Genomic DNA, 12,962 nt, shown 5'->3' with positions numbered 1-12,962 from the left:
TTGCAATTACATCATTGACAGAAACTTAAAAACTATTAAAACAATAAATAACTTTTGTCCAGTGTTCAAAAACATTCAAACAAAAATTCCAGTTCATATTTAAAACATTAATAATTAGTGCAAATTAAAACTGCTCAGTGTTAGTACCACAAATATGGTAGGTTTGTTTAAGTCTAGGTGTGACAAAAGATTAGCTTTAACAGATCGGATAAAGCTGGTTCGAGTTTAGTAACACAGCTTTAAGAGTGTCCGGTCTGTAATATTTTTAGCTGGTTTCTTTAAAAGGTACAAATTAAACACAGAAGCCATATTTTAAAGTGTATACTATTACTAAAAATTGATTAGTGTTTCAGTATTTAGGAACAAATATCCTGTTACTTACACAAAAAGTTCTCCTCAGCTCCACTTCCACTTACTAACCCCATAACCTTTCATATCTAATCCCATCGCAAATATTCACAGCAGCCGAGTCCCCACAGCCCTCATGTAGCGTATTCCAAATATTTATTTCACCACGCCATCAGTTAAAAAAACATCTCTTCCTCTGCATTCTGAATGTTCAATTTCTTAGATCAGAGTGTGATCTCTGATCCTCAACACTCCAATCAGGAGAGATATTATCCCTACTTCTATATTGTCAAATTATTAAGAATTTCAAGTTTTAAAGAGATTCCTCTCACTCTTCTAATGTTCAGGGAGCAAACTTAATTTCTCCTCAAACTCTTCATCCCAGGAATCAATCTAGGCTGCTCGTTCTCCATGGCAAGTAAATCCTTGGAGATAGAAAACCAACCTACACACAGTATTCCAGTTATTACCTCACCAAACTGACATCTTTACCTTTGTATTACCATAATCAACCAGAGGGAATGCAACCTTTTAGTAATAGGTGTTGCTAAAGCATGATCTATTATAATTAGAATTGATTTTAGACATAAGTATCAATAAACCAGAAGATGTTGAAAGAGTCTAGGGTATGCTTAACAAGGTGCACACTGCTGCGTAGCCTGGGCGCTGTCCAACGTTATCTGAAAGGATAGCATTAAGTCAGCAGCGTCAATAATTAATAAAAAATTTATATAGATGCTTCTTCACTTAATTGTCTCCTATTATCTTGAACATATTAAAAGATCAACCTGGTTTAATTTTTTTTAAATATCCATGTCATAGAGAGCAGCTTCTCAAATCAACAGATAATCCTGTAGAACTGGTCTACAGCCCTGTAGCAATAAATGACTAAATATTGTTCCTTAAAGGAAATAGCTGAATGGTTAGGTAGCTCCAGCTTTTTCCTCATGTGTCTCACAGATTCAGAAATATGTAGTTTTGCATCAATTGGTGTTTCAGAGCAAGGTTCTGCATCAGAACCTTATGCAGGGTGTGGACCCAAAATGTCAAACGTTACTTTGCCTTCAGAGATGTTGCTTGACCTGCAGATTACAGCACCTGCTGCTGGTTCTCTTCTGTAGTTTTGAGCTTTTTTTTTTGAAACCTTTATCCAATTCTTTAGATAAAGACTTACTTAAGTCAATTATAATGAAATTTCAAGATCTGTCATTGTTTAGGAAATTAAAATTTAAAATTCCTGGTTTATCCTGATTTACTAGTAATAAATTCAAAATAAAAAATAAGATAACTATTCATGGCACCACTTTACAGCAAAATCCTTGAAAAATATAGTGTTTTCATTGGAACAAAAACATGAGTTGTCTTTTTGGGAGACTGGAAGTTAAAGGAGTATTAGTGTTAGTTGTAACTTTTACTGTGTAGTAGTATACACGAGGACAACTTCATGTATCAGCCAAACTGGTGAAAACCATAAATCACCAGTGGTGAGGAAGAACCTGTGGAGACAGAAAGAATAAAAGCTTCATGTTACAGAAGTAATGCCATCTGGAAAAAAATCATCAGTCTAAAACTAACTCTGCTTCTTACTTCACAAATGCTGCTTGAATTATGAATAATTTCCAACATTTTCCATTTTCCTGCAGTTTCCATTAATCCATCCAAAATGCAAAATACTGATTTTGATTTTCAAGCTTCTTGTTCTAATATACAGTCCAAAATACACTCAGTGACCACTTTATTGGATACAGAAGGGGAATCCAGTGAGATCTTCTGCTGCTGTCACCCATCCACTTTAAGGTTTGACACGTTGTGCATTCAGAGATGCTCTTCTGCACACCACTGTTGTAACAAGTGGTTATTTGAGTTACTGTTGCCTTCCTGTCAGCATTAAACAGCATGGCCATTTTCAACTGACCGCTCTCATTAACAAGGCGTTTTTCACCCACAGTACTGCTACTCACTGGATTTTTTTTTTTTTTGCACCATTTTTATAAACTCTAGAGCAGGGGCTCCCAACCTGGGGTCTATGACATCAAAAAAGGTTAAGAACCCCTGCTCTGGAGACTGTTGTAAGCGAAAATCCTAGGAGATCAGCATTTTCTGAGATACTCAAACCACCGTGTCTAGGATCAACAATCATTCCATAAAGTCACTTAGATCACATTTCTTCTCTATTCTGATGTTTGGTGTGAATAATAATTGAACCTCTTGGCCACATCAGCATGCTTTTATGTATTGAGTTGCTCCCACACAATTGGCTGATTAGGTATTTGCATTAATGAGCGGATGTACAAGTGTATCTAACAGAGTGGCCACCGAGTGTAAATACTTACACGTGGCACATTTAGTCAGTTAAATTACAGGCAGGTTTTGGGGTTCTCACTTTCAATACATCATGAAATGACTCTTGGACTTCGGCTAAGATTTAACCAAAGGTGCATAGCAGAGACCAATTACGTTGTAATACTTTAAATTTACAATTTTCACAACAAATATGTTGCTGGGACTTGTGTTATAGGGAAAGGATGAATAGGGTAGTTTATTCCCTGGAGTGTAAGAAAATGAGGCGAGAGCTTACAAAGCAGGGGTTCCCAAACCCCTTGGTTAATGGTAAGGCTCCATGGCATAAAAAGGGTTGGGAACCCATTATAGTGGTATATAAAATTATGAAGGATATAGACAGGGTAAGCAGACTTCTCCATCACCCCACTGTTAGGAGAGACTAGAACTGGAGGTCATAGGCTTAGGGTGAAAGGTGAAATATTTAAGGGGAACTTCCTCATTCAGAGTGCGGTGCAAGTGTGGAATGAGCTGCCAGTGGAAGTGGTGGAGGGGGTTCAATTGCAACACTTAAGAAAGGTTTGGATAGGTACATGGTTGAGAGAGGTATAGAGGGCTATGGTCTGGGTAGACAGGACTAAGGAGGAAAATAGGTTAGTACAGACTAGATGGACCAAGGTGCCTGTTTCTATGCCATAGTGCTCTATGACTCTATCTCACATGTAAGTAAGATCGATGTCTGTCCAAGTGCAACATACTGCTTAGCGTCTATCTGGTAAAACCTGCATCGTGCAGAGATGGTCAACAAGGGGAAGGAAAAAGATCATGGCAGTCTGTCACAAAAGGATACCTGATAGCTTATGGCACAGTACAATGTCTCACTTCCCAGTGTATATAAATACTCTGCTGATTGTAGATGAAAATCTGGTAGTAGATATCTTCTCCCCAACACTGCAAATGTAGTTCTTAGTCACTTTAATTGCACAGGACTCCCGGCCTGCAGCCATGTTCAGATGCCACCAAGTTCTTGTGTTGACTCCAATCAGCTCATGAAAAGTATTCCAATCCTTTGGCAAAGATGTCAAAATGAAGAGATGTGCTAAAGTGAGGCTTCACACCAAGTTAGTTTGCCAGAGGGAAAGTAGACCTAATTAATGGAAAAATAAAAATCCCTTTTTCGATTGAAATCCCACAAAGAAATCCCAAATCTTTCACCGCCGACGGATGGGTTTGTACACGCAGATCACCATTATAATCATGATAAGCAGCAGAATGCTCAGGATACTGACAGTCAGAACTGTAAGAAAACAAAAGGGACACATTAAATATATCAGTAATTTAGTCTACATTTGCAAAAATGAGATATAGGTTATTCTATGTAGCTTCGAGCTGTAGTTCTGTATATATTTACCAGAATGGGATATATATCATGATCCTATTTCTTGTCTCTAGTCTTTAGCAGAATATGGTACGTAACATTACCCTATGTAGTTTCTGAAGCTGCAAGCCAGTAGCTCTGTATAGGGTATATATTTACTAGAATGGCGTATATAACGTTATCCTGTGTGATTTCTGTGGTTTTAACCCAGTAGTTCGGTAATGGGGTGTACAGTATATTTACCAGAATAGAGTATACATCGTTTCAGGCCTTTCTTCATTGTCTACTAAAGATGTGATGGCTCAAGGACCTGAAACCCAAAGTCTCCCTTGGTTCAAGATTCAAACACCTACCGAACCTGCCTAAGGAGGCTTTCCTTCCCCTTTAATTCTTCTCTTAAAGGTCATGTTCCCGCCGACGTTTTTGCGTACCAGGAGCAACGGCCGATCGCTGCTCCCCTCAGTCGGGCAACCCGCAGGCCGCCCGGCTCGAGTCAGGACCCGGATTGTTCTTACCGACGTTCTGGTACTTCAGCACACTGAAAGGCCGCTCTGGCGAACCCGGAGCTCGGTCCTGGCTCAGGACGAGCGAGGGTAAACCAGCAAGAAGGCAGAGGGACAGGGAGCGCATTGCACCACCTAACCGGCTCGTAGCGCCCGCCATTGCGCAAGCAAAACCTACGTAATTGCGTCACCACACAAAAGCGATGACGTCATTCGCACTCTGATTTCTTAAACAACAGGAATTCTGCAGATGCTGGAAATTCAAGCAACACACATCAAAGTTGCTGGTGAACACAGCAGGCCAGGCAGCATTTCTAGGAAGAGGTACAGTCGACGTTTCAGGCCGAGACCCTTCATCAGGACTAACTGAAGGAAGAGTTAGTAAGAGATTTGAAAGTGGGAGGGGGAGGGGGAGGGGGAGATCCGAAATGATAGGAGAAGACAGGAGGGGGAGGGATGGAGCCAAGAGCTGGACAGGTGATAGGCAAAGGGGATATGAGAGGATCATGAGACAGGAGGCTCAAGGAGAAGGAAAAGGGTGGGGGGAACCAGAGGATGGGCAAGGGGTATAGTGAGAGGGACAGAGGGAGAAAAAGGAGAGAGAGAGAAAGAATGTGTCTATATAAATAAATAACGGATGGGGTACCAGGGGGAGGTGGGGCATTAGCGGAAGTTTGAGAAGTCAATGTTCATGCCATCAGGTTGGTGGCTACCCAGACGGAATATAAGGTGTTGTTCCTCCAACCTGAGTGTGGCTTCATCTTTACAGTAGAGGAGGCCGTGGATAGACATGTCAGAATGGGTCCAACCTGTAGCCTCCAACCTGTAGCCTCCAACCTGATGGCATGAACATTTACTTCTCTAACTTCTGCTAATGCCCCACTTCCCCCTGGTACCCCATCCGTTATTTATTTATTTATATAGATACACTCTTCCTCTCTCCTTTTTCTCCCTCTGTCCCTCTGACTATACTCCTTGCCCATCCTCTGGATTTCCCCCCCTCCCCCTTTTCCTTCTCCCTGGGCCTCCTGTCCCATGAACCTCTCATATCCCTTTTGCCAATCAACTGTCCAGCTCTTGGCTCCATCCCTCCCCCTCCTGTCTTCTCCTATCATTTTGGATCTCCCCCTCCCCCTCCCCCTCCCACTTTCAAATCTCTTACTCACTCTTCCTTCAGTTAGTCCTGACGAAGGGTCTCAGCCCGAAATGTCAACAGTACCTCCTCCTAGAAATGCTGCCTGGCCTGCTGTGTTCACCAACAACTTTGATGTGTGATTTGAGGTCTGGTTTAAGCTGAGTTTCATTGGGTGAATCATTCTGGTTAATCAAAGTCATTAAGAACGTTAATCTTTAAAGTCCATGATGGAAAGTGAAACCTTTCATAATACCTTCTGAGAGAAAGTATGTTATAAATAACACCATAATTTTGTTGCTTATGATGACATTGAAATGGCTTACTGAGTAGTCCCTCTGAGTTGAGGAAGACTTACTTGCCCTTAATTTTGTGGGTTTGGGGGTTTCTATTATGCCAATGTCACCCTTCCACAGATGGGGCAAGTGGTAATTTGTGGGACTGGTGGGTTAGTGAGTTGGAGAGCCCTTACCTCTGCCCAGACCGGGCCTTTATGTACTTCTCTAGCCTTGAGGTTCTTCATACCTTCCCTAATGTCCCTTATTGCTACAAGTGGTCATGTGCCAGAGATTCCCAAGAGTTAGAGCGGATGTTGCATTTTCATACAGAGGCTTTAGTCACATCCTTTGAATCTTCTGTTCATCTGTTTATCTTTGGTATGAGGTGTATAAGCTATCTGTCCTGCCCTGCATAGCTGATTGTAATTAAGGCCTTGATACCAGAAATTTAGTGTAGGAAAGGGGCTGATTAATTTGCCAGTTCTTCCAGTGAATTTGGAGTATCTTGAAATTCAGCTACAGATTGGCAAGTATGACGTTGTGGCCATCTCTGAAACTTGGCTAAAGGATGGCTGCCATTGGGAGTTGAACTTACAAGGCTATATGGTGTATCAGAAAGATAAGTTAGTAGACAGAGGGGGTGGTGTGGCCCTGTGTATAAGAAATAATATTAAATCATTAGAAAGGGATGACATAGGATCAGAAGGTGTAGAGTCTCTATGGGTTGAGTTAGGAAATGGCAACAGTAAAAGGACCCTACTGGCAGTTGTATACAGGCCTCCAAACAGCAGCCGGGATGTGTATTACAAGTTACAGCAGGAGATAGAAAAGGCATGTCAGAAGGACAATGTCATGATAATCGTTGGGGATTTTAACATGAAAGTGAATTGGGAAAACCAGGCCAGTACTGGACCTCAAGAGAGAAAATTTGTAGAATGTCTAAGGGATGTCTTTTTGGAACAGCTTGTTGCTGAGCCCACTAGGGGATCGGCCGTGCCGGATTGGGTGTTGTGCAATGATCAAGGGGTGATAAGAGAGCTTAAGGTTAAGGTACCCTTAGGAATCAGTGATCACTATATAAATGAGTTCACTTTGAAATATGAGAAGGAGAAATTAAATTCCAATGTGTCGGTATTTCAGTGGAATAAAGGAAATTACAATGGCATGAGAGGGGAAAAGGCCAAGGTTGACTGGAAAAGGACAAGAGCAGGAAGGACAGCAGAGCAGCAATGGTTGGAGCTTCTGCGAAAAATGAGGGAAGTGTAAGACAGGTATGTTCCCAATAAGAATAAATTTTCAAAGGGAAGAAGGACACTACCATGGCTGACAAGTGAAGTCAGAGCCAAAGTAAAAGCAAAAGAGAGGGCATACAAGGAAGCCAAAGCTAGTGGGAAGATAGAGGATTGGGAAGCTTTTAAAAACTTGTAGAAGGAAACTAAGAAGGTCATTAGGAAGGAAAAGATGAATTATGAAAGGAAGCTGGCGACTAATATCAAAGAAGATACTAAAAGCTTTTTCAAATAGATAAAGGGTACAAGAGAGTTGAGGATAGATATAGGACTATTGGAGAATGACACTGGAGATATTGTAATAAGAGACGCAGAGATGGCAGAGGAACTGAAAGCATATTTTGCATCAGTCTTCACAGTGGAAGACATCTGCAGCATACCGAACATTCAAGAATGTCAGAGAAGTGAAGTATGTGCCGTGAAAATTACGACTGAGAAGGTGCTCAGGAAGCTTAATTGTCTGAGGGTGGATAAATCTCCTGGACCTGATGGAATGCACCCACGGGTTCTGAAGGAAATAGCTGGAGAGATTGCAGAGGCATTAACAATGATCTTTCAAGAACTGATAGATTCTGGCTTTGTACCAGATGATTGTAAAATTGCAAATGTTACTCCACTATTTAAGAAGGATGGGAGGCAGCAGAAAGGAAACTATAGACCTGTTAGCCTGACATCAGTAGTTGGGAGGTTGTTGGAATCAATTGTTAGGGATGAGATTACAGAATACCTGGAGATACATGACATTATAGGCCAAAGCCAGCATGGTTTCCTGAAAGGAAAATCCTACCTGACTAACCTACTGCAATTTTTTTTAAGGAAATTACAAGCAGGGTAGACCAAGGAGATGCAGGAGATGTGGTGTCCTTGTATTTTCAGAAGGCCTTTGACAAGATGCCACTCGTGTGGCTGCTTAGCCAGATAAGAACCCAGGAATTACAGGGGAGTTACTAGCATGGGTGGATCGGCAGAAAACAGAGTGGGAATAAAGGGACCCTTTTCTGGCTGGCTGCTGGTTACCAGTGGAGTTCCACAGGGGTCGGTGTTGGGACCGCTGCTTTTTATGATGTTTGTCAATGATTTGGACTATGGGATTAATGGACTTGTGGCTAACTTTGCCACAAAGATAAGTGGAGGAGCGGGTAGTGTTGAGGAAACAGAGAACTTGCAGAGAGACTTGGATAGTTTGGGGGAATGGGCAAAGAAGTGACAAATGAAATACAACGTTGGAAAGTGTATGGTCATGCACATTGTTGGAAGAAATAAACAGGCAGACTATTATTTAGGTGGGGGAAAGAATTCAAAATGCAGAGATGCAAAGGGACTTGGGAGTCCTTGTGCAAGATACCCTAAAGATTAGCCTCCAGGTTGAGTCGGTTGTGAAGAAGGTGAATGCAATGTTGGCATTCATTTCTAGAGTATAAAGTATAAGAGTAGGGATGCGATGTTGAGACTCTATAAGATACTCATGAGACCACACATGGAGTATTGTGTTCAGTTTTGGGCTCCTCATTTTAGAAAGGATATACTGACATTGGAGAGGGTTCAGAGAAGATTCATGAGAATGATTCCAGGAATGAAAGGGCTACCGTATGAGGAATGTTTGGCAGCTCTTGGGCTGTATTCCCTGGAGTTCAGGAGAATGAGGGGGGATCTCCTAGAAACATTCGGAATGTTAAAAGGCCTGAACAGATTAGATATGGCAAAGTTACTTCCCATGGTAGGGGAGTCTAGGACAAGGGGGCACGAATTCAGGATTGAAGGAAGTCCATTTAGAACAGAGATGCAGAGAAATTACTTTAGTCAGAGGATGGTAAATCTGTGGAATTTGTTGCCACAAGCAGCTGTGGAGGCCAAGTCACTGGGTGTATTTAAGGCAGAGATAGATAGGTTCTTGATTAGCCAGGTCATCAAAGGGTATGGGGTGAAGGCAGGGGAGTGGGGAGGACTGGAAGAATTGGATCAGCCCAAGATTGAATGGCAGAGCAGACTCAATGGGCTGAATGGCCTACTTCTGCTCCTATATCTTACGGTCTTACTTTTCTCATACCTAAAGGCCTGCTGTAGATATCCAGGTCTCAGTTTGGGCTCAGATCCTGCAGGCCTTGTGCATTGCCTCCCTGCTGGCCTTTTTACCCACTGCCAGCCTTGTTGTAGTCACCATTTCCTGAGCCTTATCACCTAGGTTCACTTTAACACTTGATTTACACAAATTGGTAGAGTTTAATATTCAAGATATAACTATTTTTCCTTTTGCCTTTTGGAACACGGGAGTGGGAGTAAGTCATTTTGCTTTGCAAGCATACTCTGCCAGTCACAGCTGATCTGTGTCTAATTCTTTTACCCACATGCCTTCACCATTGAGAAGTGAATTCTAAACTTCCTATTCTCCTCAAACCTGTGTTTTTAAGTTTGATTCATTAAAGACTACTTCTAATTTTTTTGGCTTTTCCTACTATTATAGATTCCTTTATCAGCACTTATCGTGTACATCTCCTCTGTCAGTACCCTGTAATATCGAAATTGTTAATCTAATTTATTTTAATCTAAATCTAGTTATATAGAAAAGCAGTTGAGTGGCGGGGTGGAGATACGTCTCTACCAAAGGAGGTGTGAGGTGCTCCTTCCCTCCGCTAGCCTGCAGGTCACCCTTGGGCAAGGCATAGCACCTGCTCAGCCCCTGATCAGGGCCACATGAAGCCATGGGAGCAGGTGATGGATGGTCGTTTGAGTAGCTGGTTCATGTCACAAGTCCTGGTTATGTGACCACTAACGCCAGGCAGACAACCTCTGAAGAGTATTGATAATGGCTGGGGTCACCTGTCTTGTAAAGTGACTGCCAGGAGAAGGCAATGGCAAACCACTTCTGTAGAAACATTTGCCAAGAATAACCGTGGTCATGCAAAGACTATGATCACCTATAGCATACAACACGGTACATAATGAACGAATGAGAATAGCAGGTTGGCCAAGTTACTAAACTAATAATTTTAAGGAATGAGCTAGTGATTTAGAGACATACGTTTAAATCCCATTTTGACATCCGTGGGATGTAAATTAAGTTAATTAAATAAACTGGAATAAAGTTGTCTCTGCAAGACTGCAGGATTCTCATAAAAGCCCATCTGGTTCACAGCAGGATATTTGGAAAACAAATTTTCCATCTGTTCCTGGTCAGGCCTCTGTCTAATTCTGCAACCACTGTGGTTAGCTTTTAACTCACTGTGGAATTCCCTGGCAATTCACGCAGTTAAAGGAATGAACAGTGAATTCTGACCTTGCATCAAGTTACAGGAATGTAGTCTTCTTCAATTTATTCTTTGGAGCTAAGAAGGGAGATTCAGGAAGGTATCAGGAACCTCGAGGCCGGAGAGCAGGAGTACATAAAGGCCCGGAGCAGAGGGAAGAGCGCTCCACATCATTCACTGACCCGTCCCATGAATTACCACCTGCCCCATCTGTGGAAGGGCGAGCATTTCCCGCATTGGACTCAATAGGAACCCCCAAACCCACAAAACTGAGTCTTCCTTAATTCCTTTGGTGCCACGGTAGCGTAGCACAGCTCTAGTACAGCTTCGGGCATCAGAGTTCGGAATTCGATTCCGACGTCATCTGCAAAGAGTCTGTACGTCCTCCCCTTGGAAGGTGTGGGTTTCCTCCAGGTGCTACGGTCTCCTCCCACATTCCAAAGACGTATCGGTTGGTAGGTTAATTGGTCATTGTAAATTTTCCTTTGATTAGGGTTAAATTGGGGGTTGCTTGTTGGCTGACTTGAAGAGCCAGAGGGCCTATTCTGCACTGTATCTTAACAAAAATAAGTAAGTATTATCCTCTTGGTAAATCTAATCTGTATTCTCTCTAGGGTTTATATATATCTGGCGCGTGGTCAAGTGGTTAAGACGTTCGTCTAGTGATTTGAAGGTCGCTAGTTTGAGCCTTGGCTGAGGCAGTATGTGTGTCCTTGAGAAAGGCACTTTACCACACATTGCTCTGCGATGACACCGGTGCCAAGCTGTATGGTCCTAATGCCCTTCCCTTGGACAACATCGGTGGCGTGGAGAGGGGAGACTTGCAGCGTGGGCAACTGCTGGACTTCCATACAACGTTGCCCGGCTTGCGCCCTGGAAACCTTCCAAGGTGCAAGTCCATGGTCTCATGAGACTAACGGATGCCTATAATATATATATTAAGAAGTGGTGCCTAGAATTGTTCTCACCACCTCAGCTGCAGTCTACCCAGAAAATGTCCTTATTTTCACACACTCTTCACCCTTGATCACAATACTGCTTTCTTTCACAACTCCAGACATCTCCTAATACTCTACAATTCCCAGTTAACACTTTCTCAAGAACACCATCAAGAGAAGATTGCAGCCTCTCAAAGCAATTAGATATTCTAATTAAATGCATTATTCATAACCCCAAAACAAATCATAAATAATAACCACTGTTTCCTCTAAGTTGCATGGATGCACAGCTGTGCAGTAACTGAAATGCCCCCATGCCGCACAAATGGAATTTTCTTTTAAATTATGCTCATATAATTTTGAAATCTAACTTAATATTGTGAAATGCTTTGTAATTAATTGTGTATTAATGAATATAATCCATAAATTTTCTAAATAATAAACATTTCACAATCTTTACTTTGAAACATTTTAGAGCTTCAATGTATTTACATTGTCAGTGTTTCAAGCTACAACACTGTTAAAAATTGGAACAATAAACACAGAATGGAAGTCAGGAGCTCATTATTAATGAACCACCAGCCTGCTGAACACTGGAGCCGTCTAAGTGTGTGATTTTTCATTTTTCATTCTAAATATTCATATAATGAAAAAATACATCTAAAGCGCTGCACATTTTTCAGGCCATGTCCAAATTTCCTGCTCAGAGTAGTGGTTGGTCCGCGCAGCCTTAAAAAAAATTAGAGGGAATGTTTGGAGACGTATGTGAGTGATGATAAACCTGATATGGGTCTCTATCATGGACTGAGTGTGGGGAAAGGGGAAGGGTGAGGGGAGGGAGCAGGAAGAACCAGAGAGACATTCTGTAATGATCAATAAAGCAATTGTTTGGAGACAAATAACCTTGGCTGGTGTCTCAGGGTGGGTGTCTCTGCACACGTGCCACCCTCCATCCCTGCCACTCTTTCTCTGCCACCTGTCCTACACCCCTCGCTCAGCACTCCACCCTTGTCATTCCAAACTTCGTTTGCTCCCACCAGATTTACAATCTCGCTCTCCACTCCACGTTGACATATACATTACTGTGCAAAAGTCTTTGGCACCCTAGTTTTATATATATACACAGAGTTTTGCACAGTACTGTAACTTTACAATTTTATGACTTGGTCTTGTCAGAGTCCAGTCTTTATAAAGCGTCTCTAAACCAAAGATTTCAACTGTTTATTCTCCTCCATAGATGCCGGCTGACTTGCTGAGTTCCTCCAGTATTTTGTGTGTGTGTTGCTCAAGATTTTCAGCACCTGTAGATTCTCTTGTGGTTATGATTTTGTGACTTTTTTTGTGGAACAATTCAGGAATGCAGGTACATTTTTTCGGAATAGAGAAGTTTCATTATTTGGCTGCAGTATTTCTTTTTGTTAACCCAAGAAGCTTTTTTCAAATGGCTTCCTGGGAAATACTAAACCATGAAATTTGGAAGGCTCTCAGCTTCTCAATATGAAACAGCAGGGTGGTGTTGTTACAACACTGCTAACTTCAGTTCTGTAGCCACAATCAGCTGGTATTCAAAT

Source organism: Mobula hypostoma, chromosome 27 (assembly GCF_963921235.1).
Source record: "Mobula hypostoma chromosome 27, sMobHyp1.1, whole genome shotgun sequence".
NCBI lineage: Eukaryota > Metazoa > Chordata > Chondrichthyes > Myliobatiformes > Myliobatidae > Mobula > Mobula hypostoma.
Note: the sequence above shows the minus strand (reverse complement) of the source record.